Raw genomic sequence first — 12839 nt, 5'->3', positions numbered from 1 at the left:
ACGTACAAACTCCGTACAGACGGCGCCCGTAGTCAGGATCGAACCCGAGTCTCCGGCGCTGCATTCGCTGTAAGGCAGCAACTCTACCGCTGCGCCACCGTGCCGCCCACGGTGACAGGTACATAGAGAGGATAGGATATGGGCCAAATGTAGGCAGGTAGGCCTAGCGTAGATGGGGCATGTTGGTTGGCGTGGGAAAGTTGTGCGCAAGGGCCTGTTTACATGCTGTCTGGCTCTATGACTGTATAGCCGAGAAGTTGATGTAATGGTCAGGGATTACCCGGGTTGTATCTGAACTGAGCAGGGAGATATGTTATAGGCACTCTAGAAGGTTTAAACTGGTCTGGCGGGAACAAGACCCAAAGCAGCAGTGAGGCAGATGAGAACGTCAATCAATGCCAGTCAACTGTTGACAGATGTCAGATAAATACTTATGTGGTAGGTAATTAAATGTTATGTAATTAGTCAATTCATTTTGCAGGGTAAACAGCAAGAATCCAAAAATGAAATCCTACTTCAATAACAGACCACTAGATAGGCACCAATCAAGGCAAGTGTCTAAAGAAAGGTCTCGACCCGAAACGTCACCCATTCCGCTCCAGAGATGCTGCCTGTCCTGCTGAGTTACTCCAGCATTTTGTGCCTATCTAAGGCAAACCTAACATTTAGAAAAAATGTTCAGACACCTAATTGTAAGCATTTTTCTTGAAAATAGAACAGATCTGGAACCTTATCAAATGCCATGTGGAAATCATCAGTCACGGTCACTGCTATCTATCCTTAAAGGCCTTGTATGAAATGAAGTCTCAAAATTCAGGTGGAATTGTGGATTGTGTCATACTTGATCAAATCCTATATCATTGTGTTCCCCATTTTCCCCCTCCCATTTCAATTTGGCAATTTGTTCCTGTCAGCACCAGAGGAAATCATCACATCTGAGGTATAGATAATTTTTGTGATGATCTGCAGAAAAATGAGTTTTAAAAGCTCTCACATCCACTATTTATTTGTTCTTCATTTATTAAGTTTTTCAATATCTGTTTTTTAAGTTTAAGTTTTTTAGAGCACAGCTCTAAAAAAAATGTTCTTCCTTTTTACTAGTTTGAGAAAATACAATTTTTTTAAACATGGGAAAATATGCAGGCAAAATTATTGAACTTTATAAAGCTACTATTAGCTTTACCACCTCTTGCAAGTTTTTATGTTCAGTTTACTGTTTTCTTTATATTATTTTGAAGCTCTGATGAGCTCTGTGTGCTGGAGTCCATGTTACCCTGTCCCTTGGAGTGATGTGTTTATCTCTCATCATTTTCATAATTTAATAAATGCACATACAGCCTCTTTGCAAAAGAGTTACTTGTATTTTATTAAAGACTTTGAATACATACTCTCTATTCACAAAAATACCAATTTACGGTATTCATTTAATTTTCAACTTTTTTAATCTTGCTGTTGTTCCCTTCCCAACTAGCACAAAATCATTTGAAGGTCATTAATTGAAAGATGTTCCCTTTTGGTCAATTAAACAATTCTGCTTTGCATTCATTGAATGGCTAAATCTAGAATGGACTCTTTTGTTATTGGTTCCTAATCATAGTGTTGCAGGAAATCACAGATCAGACAACATGGAAACAGGCCCTTTGTGGCCCACTACATCCATACCAAGCATAACCCCCCATCTGTACTAGGTTATCAGTATCTGGTCCTTAAGCCTTCTGTGGAATGACAATTCAAATTCTCACCTAGACGCACAGATCAGTGAGAGCACCTGCCTCTGCCACCCATTCAGGACCGCATTCCAGATTTCAAACTACCTCGGAAAAAGTGTTTCTCGCCTCATATCCCATCGAAAACCATCACCCTTTACCTTAAAGATATGCTCTCTAGTTTTGGACAAATCTGCCATGGGGAAACATTTCCTTCCATCTACCCCATCTCTGGCCCTCAATTTTGTATGCTTCCATCAGCGTCTCTTCTGCTTCAAAGCAAACAAACTCAGCCTGGCCAGTCTCTCTGACTGAAATGCCTTAGTCCAGGCATCATATTAGTGCATCCTCTCCAAAGCAATCAGGCATGGCAGCCAGAACTGGACTCATGGCCACACATGAGCAAATGAGGCTAGATCAGATGGGGCATTTTGGTCAGCATGGGCCAAAGGGCCTGTTTCCATGCTGGATGACTACTTCACCTGTGGCCTAACCAAACTCTTGTAAAGTTGTACCACAATCTTCCTGCTCCTAAATTCCATTGTCAGGCTATTGAAGGCAAATGCAATCAAACTGTTCAGAAATCCCAATCATTTGGTATCTGGCTTTTGACCTGCAATTCCAATGGTTCTATTGAAAGACAGGAACGTGGAAACAGAGAGATGCAGCTGCTCAAACTAATGTATTTTAAAGGGCACAATTGATTACCCATGAATGCAAAGGTGATGTTTCCTGCACTCCCTTGCTGCTCACTGTGGTGCTGGCCTCCACACTCCCCTCCTACTCGCCGTCATTTTCCCACATCCCCTTCCACTTGAAGGGGAAATCTAGTCCTGCATTCCTGTTAAATTTACTGGGACTTTGTTATCCACACTTCCTTTGATTTCAAAGTGAAATTATTCGACTGGATGACATTTAAAGAATAAATCATTAAATATGATGGGTCATAGAAACATAGAAAATAGGTGCAGGAGTAGGCTATTCGGCCCTTTGAGCCAGCATTGCCATTCAATATGATCATGGCTGATCATCAAAAATCAGTACCCCGTATCTGCTTTCTCCCCATATCCCTTGATTCCGTTAGCCCCCGTTATCCCCAACTCTCTCTTGAAAACAATGGAGACAATAGGCTGCAGCTGCTGAAATCTTGGACAAAACAAAGTGCTGGAGAAACGCAGCGGGTTAGGCAGCATCCGTGGAGAGAATGAACAGATGACATTTTGGGTTGGGACCCTTCTACACTCTGTTGTTTGTCTATTTCCCTGTTGCCTGACCCACCGTGTTCCCCCAGCACTTTTTTTTAGCACAACTTACAACAAAGAACTGAGTATATACTGAAAGTTTCCAGCATTGAGTTTTTTTGTCTCAGATTTGTATCATTTGCAGTTTTTTGATCTAATAGTATTATTGTTTGATTTAAGAACAAGTTCAGTCAGGCAAAAGAGAGGCGGTGGTAGATGGTAACTGATTTGACCACTGACAAACACAAAAAATCCGAGACAAGCTGGAACATGGTGTTGAGGGATTTGAGTCCCACATCAAAACGAAAATCCAAGAAAATGAAAACTTAAATTGACAAAAGGCAATGAAATGTCAGTAAAAAGAGTCAGAACAAGAGGGATAACAATCAATTAGAACACCTGGCAAGAACAGATTGTATTTCTTACAGTGTTTGATGATGCACTTTATAATGCAATAAGTGTAATTTAATATGAACTGACTCCCATTCCAGAGGACTTCATAGCTGACCCAATAAACCGACATTTGCATTTTTAACAAAGTCAATCCTAACTGGTGTTTCATAACCACAATTACATTTTACACGTCATTGCCTGTACAGCACAGTCACAAAAGAACAGCTTGTGCAGTTAAGCACAAATATCAAACCAGCCTTTTAAAAGTATATACAGCACTTAAGATTGAAAGTCAGATGAATTAAATCATAGATTGCAAGGTCAGTGCCAGTTTCAAGAATACTACAGTTAAGGTATTTTACTTTATTCCAACTGGTACGAGTAAAACCATAAATTAGAAACATTCTGAAACGTTTGCAGTGAAAAGGACCCACCATTCCTCATGATCAACTGTTAACATACTTTCTGCAATGTCGTAAAGTGAGAGGTGACCTCATTCTATATTATATCTCATTTCATAATACTGATCTTTGAATTATTATCCCCAGATGCCAGAATACATTGTCAAACAACAGTTAAAAATACTCAATTCACCTAGTAAGATAATAATACTCGGGTATTTCAAACAGCTATGAATCTAATAGATTAAACAGGACATTTCAATATATTTGGAAAGAGCATTTCATTCTGACAACATGAAGCTATTTGCCATACTAAAACTTGATTGGCTTCTATTCGGACACAAAGCAATAATTTTTTACATGGAAAGCAAGGTTTGCTACAAATTTACTTTGCTTTCAACCCTCTAAAGATAATGGGCTTTTCAAATGCAGGACAAGAGCAGGTTTGGAAAAAAAAAACCCGTCAGTGCTCACAAGCTGCTTGAAAAAGATTTTAGGATTATGCTATATCAAATGTTACTAAGCGAACAAAAAAAACCAATTGTAATAAAGACTACCTGAATCATTGTCTAGCTTATATATTCCCCCTGCCATCAGATTAAAAACTAGAACACAAGTGAAAATGTTGCAAATAAATCAATTTGATTAATTTTTGATACTATTTAATCAGATGTTTTAATAAAAATCTGCCTCATCATGAAACACTAGATCCACTAGAACTCAGTAGATATTGCAAAAAGAAAGCCAACTTATCCATTCTTATTGCAATTCCACACCAGTTATTTTCTTTCATTTGGGAGTGGCTGATAAATCTGTCCCAGCTTGTTCGTAACTATCAAATATGTGCAATGCAAGAATAATTTAAACACATTTATATGGTATCTGATGAAGTAACATAATTTGGTTTGTTTTAGGAAAGGATGGAGGTGGGAAGCAGGGGCGTGTAGGACCTGATTTTATTCATTCTATTATATGATTTACTTAATTCGTAGGCCAAAGGATAAAGATAGCATGATTCAAGATTCAAGATAGCTTTATTGTCATCCAAATTGGACGAAATTCAGTCACCCACAGTCCAACAACAAAAGCATCAAAATAGGCATTAAAATTACACAACCCCCAAAACACACAAAAGAAACATCCATCAAGAAAACATCCATCACAGTGAGTCTCCTCCAGTCCTCTCCTCACTGTGATGGAAGGCCACAATGTCTTTTCCCTTCTCCTGCTGTCCTCTCCCGCGGTCAGGTTGTTGTGGTTGCAGGCCGCGCCGGACGGTCCGCAGCGGGCCGAGCCTAAGGCGAGTCGCAGCCGCTCCCGCAGCCTCCGAAGACGGCCGGCTCCGCCGATGATAAGTCCGATCCGGGGCGGGCGAACACGCTGCTGCTGCCGCTGTTGCTGCACGTCGGGGCGGTCGCGGCTCCCGACATTGAAGCCCCCGCCCAGCAGAGAAACATCCCGCGGCCCATTCCATGCCGCGCCGGACGGTGAAATGTCCACGACCCAAGCCCCGCGATCCGGGGCGGGCGAACACGCTGCCGCTGCCGGAGCTCCCGATGTCGGCATCCACGCGGCCCGAGCCTAAGGCGAGTCGCAGCTGCTCCCGCAGCCTCCGAAGACGGCCGGCTCCGCTGATGGTAAGTCCGGTCTGCGGGCTCTGCGAACCGGAGCCCTGGAGGCCGACAGCTCCAGGAGTTGGGCCGATGGTAGGCCGCAGCAGGAACGGAGACCCGACCCAGAACACAAAGGTCGGGTCTCCGTTCGGAAGGGACACCTATTTACAATTTTACAGTTCCCCCCCTCCCCCCCACATACACACATGTGCAAGAAGGAACTACAGATGCTGGTTTAAACAGTGGACACAAAAAGCTGGAGTAACTCAACGGGACAGCAGCATCTCTGCAGAGAAGGATTGGGTGACGTTTCAGGTCGAGACCCTGGTCTCGATCCAAAACGTCACCCATTCCTTCCCTCCAGAGAAGCTGCCTGTTCCGCTGAGTTACTCCAGCTTTTTGTGTCTATCTTCAGTGATAGCATGACAGCATCTTTCTCAGCACTCAGGCTTAAAACAGTTTATGAATAACACCAGTGTTCAATCAAAATTCTCTTTAATAGAAAAATCATATTCATACAGCTCTTTTAATAAATGATAACCCAAATCACAGCTGGCATCCACTCTCAGCAATTGCATTATATAATAGATTCTAAAGGCGTCCCAATTTAGACATTGCATAAAGCTGCTAATTGCAGTAATGTACTTGGGTAGGCAGCAAGATAGTGTTGGAGCGTGGTGACTCTTCACGTGCTCTTCCCAGAGAAAGATCTACTATCATCCTCTACAATCACTTACTCTCTTAAACGTCTTTACTACCTATAAATCTATCACCATTTCTAAATGCTCTTCCCTTTGCTTTACCTATTATATTTGAGGTTGACTTGATTGTAGAAACATAGAAAGTGGGTGCAGGAGTAGACCATTCGGCCCTTTGAGCCAGCAACGCCATTCAATATGATCATGGCTGATCATCCATGTATGGCATCATAGGTACCATTTCACATTTGAGCATGATAAATTTTTAAAAGAAAATAAACTTAAAATTTATTTTACACATTGTGTATTCACTATTTAGGTATTACATTTTCTTAATTGTTGAACTTTTTGTAAAAAGAGGCCCAAAATTTGGATTTGAAATATTTATCCATGATCACTGGGAAATGACTAAAACTTCTTTCCAAATAAGTGTCTAAACAAGCACTTTAACAGCCGAGATATTCCAAGCTATGGGCCAAGTGCTCAAAGATGGAATTGATATGGATAGATGTCCACTGCCTCAAGGCCCACCGGAAATTGGAGGAACAGCACCTCATATTTCGCTTGGGCAGCATGCAGCCCAGCGGTAGGAACATTGATTTCTCCAACTTTAGATAGTCCCTCTGTCCCTCTCTTCCCCTCCCCCTTCCCAGTTCTCCCTCTATCTTCCTGTCTCCACCCATATCCTTCCTTTGTCCCGCCCCCCTGACATCAGTCTGAAGAAGGGTCTCGACCCGAAACGTCACCCATTCCTTCTCTCCTGAGATGCTGCCTGACCTGCCGAGTTACTCCAGCATTTTGTGAATAAATACCTTCGATTTGTACCAGCATCTGCAGTTATTCCTACACTAATGGAATCAGAGGATTTAGCATGGACAACTAGAATAGGAGCAGGTAATGATCAATTTGACAATACAATCAAAACTGAGCAGTTTATACAGAGCACTGATTTAAAGGAAAAATAGAACAGTTCAAACCTTTAAGAACTGGGGAAATAATAATTTCCTGACCAAAAAAAATTTGCAACAAAATATAAAATTGATACTGGATTTGATAAGTAGACCAGGATACAGAGTCTGGGTTCCTGGACAGTGGAAAGGGATGACATAAATGAGCACGTCTTGCACTATTCTGTGGTCATACAAGAAAGTGCTGAGAGAAAGATTGTTTAGTGGAAATGAGAAATACAAACCAGGGAATCACAGAGGAATACAACCCTTTCAGAATGCAGAAATAATAATGTGTCTGGAGCTGAAATTGCATTGAACATGGCAGATGTTACAGAGGAAGGTGCATGGAATGTGGAAGCTGATGGGATGGAAGTCAAGGGAGACCCATTTTTATTCTGGCCAGGAGTACATGGGTTGAAAGATATGTGGGAAGAAGAGGTAAATGTTAAAAGCCCTATTCCAGTGCGGAAATCAGGGGAAAGGGAAGAAAATGACTCGACAGAAACATTAGGAAGGTACACAAAATGCTGGAGTAACTCAGCGGGACAGGCAGCATCACTGGGGAGCAGCATCAGACTGATGTCAGGGGAGTGGGCGGGACAGAGGTAGAATATAGTCAGAGACAGACTGGTGGGAGAACTGGGAAGGGGAAGGGATGGAGATAGAGAGAAAGCAATGTTAAAGTTCGATTCTAATAAACAGACAACAATACCATAAAGTGGTAAAACATTAGAGTCTTTATTACGCCAGCGGGAGTGGGAGAGCTGACTAGCAGCCACTCGAAGACCCCACTCACTTACAGAGTGTTTCAGCAACCTTTTTATGCACCAAATACAATGGGTTTTTAGAAGTGATAACAGAAGACACCCCAGACAGGTGGTCTTGCAAGAGGGACAGGTGGTCTTGCAAGAGGGACAGGTGGTCTTGCAAGAGGGATGGGAGTTCAATGAATCATCACCCACTATCATTGGCCATTGTCCGAGGTTAACAATTGAGTATATTAACATAAACACATCTTCCTAGTGCTCAACTTTAGAGTGATTGTAACGAGGCTCAGTCTATTAACATAAACACATCTTCCTGGGGCTCAACCTTGTGGTAATTGTTTAAGAGGCTCAAGTCTACTTGGTGCTCTTCTGTATCCGTATCCTGTCCTTTGTAAGATTACAACACCCCTTCTGCAATCTCAAGCGAGCATCTACACAGAGGTAGACTTGCCGGCATCTGAGGTATGCATTTTAATTTAGTGACAGTTCATCTTCATGTAGCATTTGGTCACATACACCTTAACCCTTAAATCCCCTTTTCTCCTTTACAGCAAGGGTTAGAGAAGTCAATGCTCATACCCGTGTAAGCTACCCAAGCGAAATATGAGGTCCTGTACCTCCAATTTGCACTGGGCCTCACTCTGACAATGGAGGAGGCCCAGGACAGAAAGGTCAGATTCTCCCACCAGTCTTACTGTCTCCGACTACATTCTATCTCTGTCTCGTCCACTCCCCTGACATCAGTCTGAAGAAGGGTCTCGACCCGAAACATCACCCATTCCTTCTCTCCAGAGATGCTGCCTATCCTGCTGAGTTACTCCAGCATTTTGTGTCTACCTTCGATTTAAACGAGCATCTGAAGTTCTTTCCTACACAGAAACATTAGGAACCTCATTGCAGATACATTGAAGAGACAGAATAGAATGGAGTCCTTAAAAGAAGTGGGTGAGAGGACAGTTGTGAGAGTCTGTACTTGTTGAGGATTTTGGTTGCAAACCACTGGCATCTTGGGTCTGCCTTCACCTCTACCATGGTTGATTGAGGTGATGCAGTTGAGGGCGCTCAATTTCCCCATACTTCTAATTTCACCTCTTTCCTCCAAGCCAGAGCAAAACTAGGTCGACCCCCCTTGTCCTCATCTTCCATCCCCACCAGATCATCATTCATAACGTGCTGCATCTCCTACAGAATCCCACAAGACAAACCTCTTCTTCCCATCATTTGATACAGATGACAATAATAATACCATTCTGAAGAGACCAGTTGGCCTGCAACTCTCAGTTTTGCTCTTCCATCTCCATCAGTTGACCCTCTTCTAATAACTTGAATGCAATCCATGTAAATGCAGCACTTGCCCTTTTACCAGATTCCTTCCCACCTTCCAAAGGCAGCAATTCACTCGTTCATCCAATTTAGTATTACATTCAGTGCTCAGGATGTTGTTTTCTCTACATTGCAGAAACCAAGCAGATTGAGTAACCACTCTGTAGAACATTGTGGTTATGTGTGCAAAAGCGACCTTGACCTTCTAGTCACTATTATTTTAAAATTTCAAAATAGACTTTATTCAAGAAATAAATATATACAACACATGATCCTTACAAAACTCCACCCAACATTCTCGGAGGCTATACATACAATACCGTTTACAGAAATTACACAATTTTACCCCACACCCTTGCCACTCATGTGGCCCACTGGTGTGGAATCCCTTCCCTTATTTTGAGGGGTGTCTCCACCCATGCCCCCCCATGTCCAGCAGCGGAAGGACCCTAGTCACTCGCCACTTGAACTTTTCATTCCCTGTAATTCTGATTTTGAAATACTACGAATTGTCTTTTGTCTAGGCAGAGACAGCAAAGCAGCGAGAGCCACAGAAACAGGCCAGAGTCCAGGACGACTATCAACCACCCATTTATTATAACCCTACATTACTCACACTCTCCTTACATTCTGTCAACTCAGATTCTAATGCTACCTAACATTAGGGGCAATCCGCGATCGCTAATTCATCTACCGATACGCAGATCGTTGAGATGTGGGGGAAAGAGCATTGGTGGAAACACATGGTCATTGATAGAAAATACAAATCGATTGCACCCAAAGTCAGGATTGAACTCTGGCTCTGAGATAGCTACCGCCTCTTCCCATACTACCGCCTCTTCCCATATTGCAGCTTTCATGACCCAAACAATTGACAACTGATAGCTTGGATAGAGCTCTTAAGGATAGCGGAGTCAGGGGGTATGGGGAGAATGCAGGAACGGGGTACTGATTGAGAATGATCAGCCATGATCACATTGAACGGCGGTGCTGGTTCGGAGGGCCGAATGGCCTCCTCCTGCACCTATTGTCTATTGTCTGTCTATTGGTGGCACATCTCCAGATATAACAGAGCTGTGTAGAGAGTGATCTCCTACTAGGAAGATAAACATTCTAATCTTGAACCCAGACAGTGAGGGAGTTGAAAACAGACATTGCAGTTTCTGAATTTTCACACGATAGCACAAGTATACTATATTAGTCAACAGGTTGCTGCAGTGGCATGAAAAAGAACTAGAGGAAGATCTGGCTAGTGGCAGAGGAATGAAATCCTTTGAATAAGGAAGCTGGTGTTGAGGATGATGTGAAACCTTGTATAGGGAAGGAGTGAGCATACATAAGTGCAGGAAATGGTTTGGACAAATCTTGCCTGACGCATTTCCGGCTTTTTTACTTTTGCATCCCCTGCAGTGTTGTACTACAATAAAAGATAGTAATGCAGCATTAGCTTTGTCTCAATAAACCTTCAATAGGCATGGAATATGAGAAGCCAAAATTTGAATACAAGTATGTAAGTGTATCAGTTTGAGTGCATGATGCCCGTATTAGTACCAATGAACAACACACCCACAAGTAACAGAAATACTGCAGTTTTTATTCTAATTAAGAACTAAAATTTTACCGAGTAATATTTGCCATACAAATCAGTCTTCAATTAACTGCCAGAATTAGCGTCAGAGAATGAATGCACTTCAAAAGTATATCCGGCAGATTAATATTTAAATCGAGAAATTAGCAATCATTTTAATGCAAGTATCTGTAATCGCATTGATGCTAGTATTGTAGGTATTGATCTTAAGTACTTGAATCAGTCCTTCAATTTCTAAATTAACGTAACTTTACATCAAATAAAAAACCTTGTTGCATATTTTAATACATCCAATCTCATGTCTTAGACTACTGTTAATCAGCCTGCTTCTCAATAAAGGTGGTCACAAAATGCTGGAGTAACTCAGCGGGACAGGCAGCATTGGGTGACGTTTTGGGTCGAGACCCTTCTTCAGACTTTCTCAATAAAGATGCACAGGTTTAAAACCGATGTGGAATATACTTTAATTACAGATTCAATTTATCAAATAGGCACTTTGGGGGGTTTTCCCCCGCGACGTAGGTAAAATCTTGGATTAACAGGGATATTTAAATTCGGGTGCGGGACGAAGACAAGGACCATTGCCAACATAGGCGTTAGCCGCTGATCCGGGACCGCTGCTTCATTGTCTGCAGGTCCGGGTTCCCATTCGGCCGAGAATTAAAAGGCAGAGGGGGAAGCAGACAAGGAAGCCCGTGTACAGACACAAAGAGAGTTAGATTTAGCTCTTAGGGCTAGCGGAATCACAAGGGATACGGGGAGAAGGCATGAGCCGGGTTACTGATTGTGGATGATCAGCCACGATCACATTGAATGGCAGTGCTGGTTCGAAGGGCCGAGCGGCCTCCTCCTGCACCTATTGTCTATGTATGTAAAGAGCTCCCCAAAGCCTGTGCAGCACGGAGCCAGCGCCATGATAGACAGTCATTTGCGGGTGGTGCCTCCGCCAGTGAGTGAGTGAGTGAGCCCCCAGCCCTGCACCACCGTCTCCCCGCGGCGCCGCCGCAACTTCCGTCCCCGCGGGACCAACACGAGTGACCAGTCGCGTTGGCCAATCACAGCGCCGACCATTACGTGTTCCCGCCGTCAGGGGACGGGACAGGCAGGAGTGACAGTGGGAGCGACCAATGGGAGCGCGGACGCCGTCGGCCTGCGAGACCGCGGCAGACGGGTGGGGCGGGACGAGGCACTGTAACTGACAGCGGCAGCGGCCAATTGGAGCGCGGACACGGCAGGTCAGCGGCCAATGGGAGCGCGGCAGAGAGGCGGGGACAGGACGATGCACGGCGATTGACAGCGGCAGAGGCCAATGGGAGCGGCTGCGATGACGTCGGGGTCAGGGGCGGGACTAGACTAGCCAGAGTGACAGCGGCGCCGGCCAATGGGGCGGCGCCGGGGAGGGGTGAGTGGGCGGGACTCCGGGCCGCAGACGGGCCCGTCCGTCCGCTCGTCTCCACTACACCGGGCCTCCCTCGCGTTTGACAGGTAGTGCGAAGGGAAGGGTGTAGAGGAAAAACTCGTCTTACATTAAACACCTCCTCTCTGGAAAAAACACACTTTACTCCCCAAATACCTCGGGGTGCCACAACCACCCGGGGGAGGAGAGGGGGGGATGAAGCCTCAAGGCAGCCTCCTTGCGACAGGATCTCCATCTTACAAGCAAAAAAGCGACTGAAAGCCAGGATCGGATAACCGTGCATGAAGAAAATTATCATAAAATAAAAAGAGGAACCGCTTTTCTTCCTCAGCAGAAACTTGTTTAAACACACACACGTATATATAAGCATTGCCGGGAGATAATATACAAGGGAGCAATTTGTGGCTTAAACAGAGAGAGAGAGAGAGAGACGGCCCAGCCCAGCAGACGGCTGTTTCAGTCCGTTTTCAATGCATTTCCAGCGGCTTTGTGAGTGGGGAAGATGTTTGGTGATATTAGAGGGTGTTTTACCTGGGTGGGTGAAAGGGGGGGGGGAGGGGGGATAGGGGATAAGGGAGAGGAGGGGGTGTGTGGGGGTGGGTGACTCACCGGCCGCGCCTCAGCACCTCGCTCCTTCTGTCGCCGCCCGGACCCGACGCGCCGTCTCCCTCCAACGCAAGAGCCGCCGATTCAAACCGGTCCGGCGCGCTGACGCCTCGCGTCATCACGTAACCGCGCCACG

The 12839-nt window shown here is 44.3% G+C and overlaps 1 protein-coding gene across 1 annotated transcript in view; it reads right to left on the bottom strand.

The window, feature by feature from the left end:
* Window positions 1–12839, bottom strand: part of LOC144604573 (microtubule-associated protein RP/EB family member 1-like) — a 32157-nt gene extending 19318 nt beyond the window's left edge. Inside the window, exon 1 of the mRNA XM_078419165.1 lies at window positions 12707–12839. The gene's annotated coding sequence lies outside the window, so the exon portion shown is untranslated. The remainder of the gene's footprint in view (window positions 1–12706) is intronic.

Source organism: Rhinoraja longicauda, chromosome 22, assembly GCF_053455715.1.
Source record: "Rhinoraja longicauda isolate Sanriku21f chromosome 22, sRhiLon1.1, whole genome shotgun sequence".
Taxonomy (NCBI): domain Eukaryota; kingdom Metazoa; phylum Chordata; class Chondrichthyes; order Rajiformes; family Arhynchobatidae; genus Rhinoraja; species Rhinoraja longicauda.
Note: the sequence above shows the minus strand (reverse complement) of the source record. Positions and strands in the feature narration are given on the sequence as shown.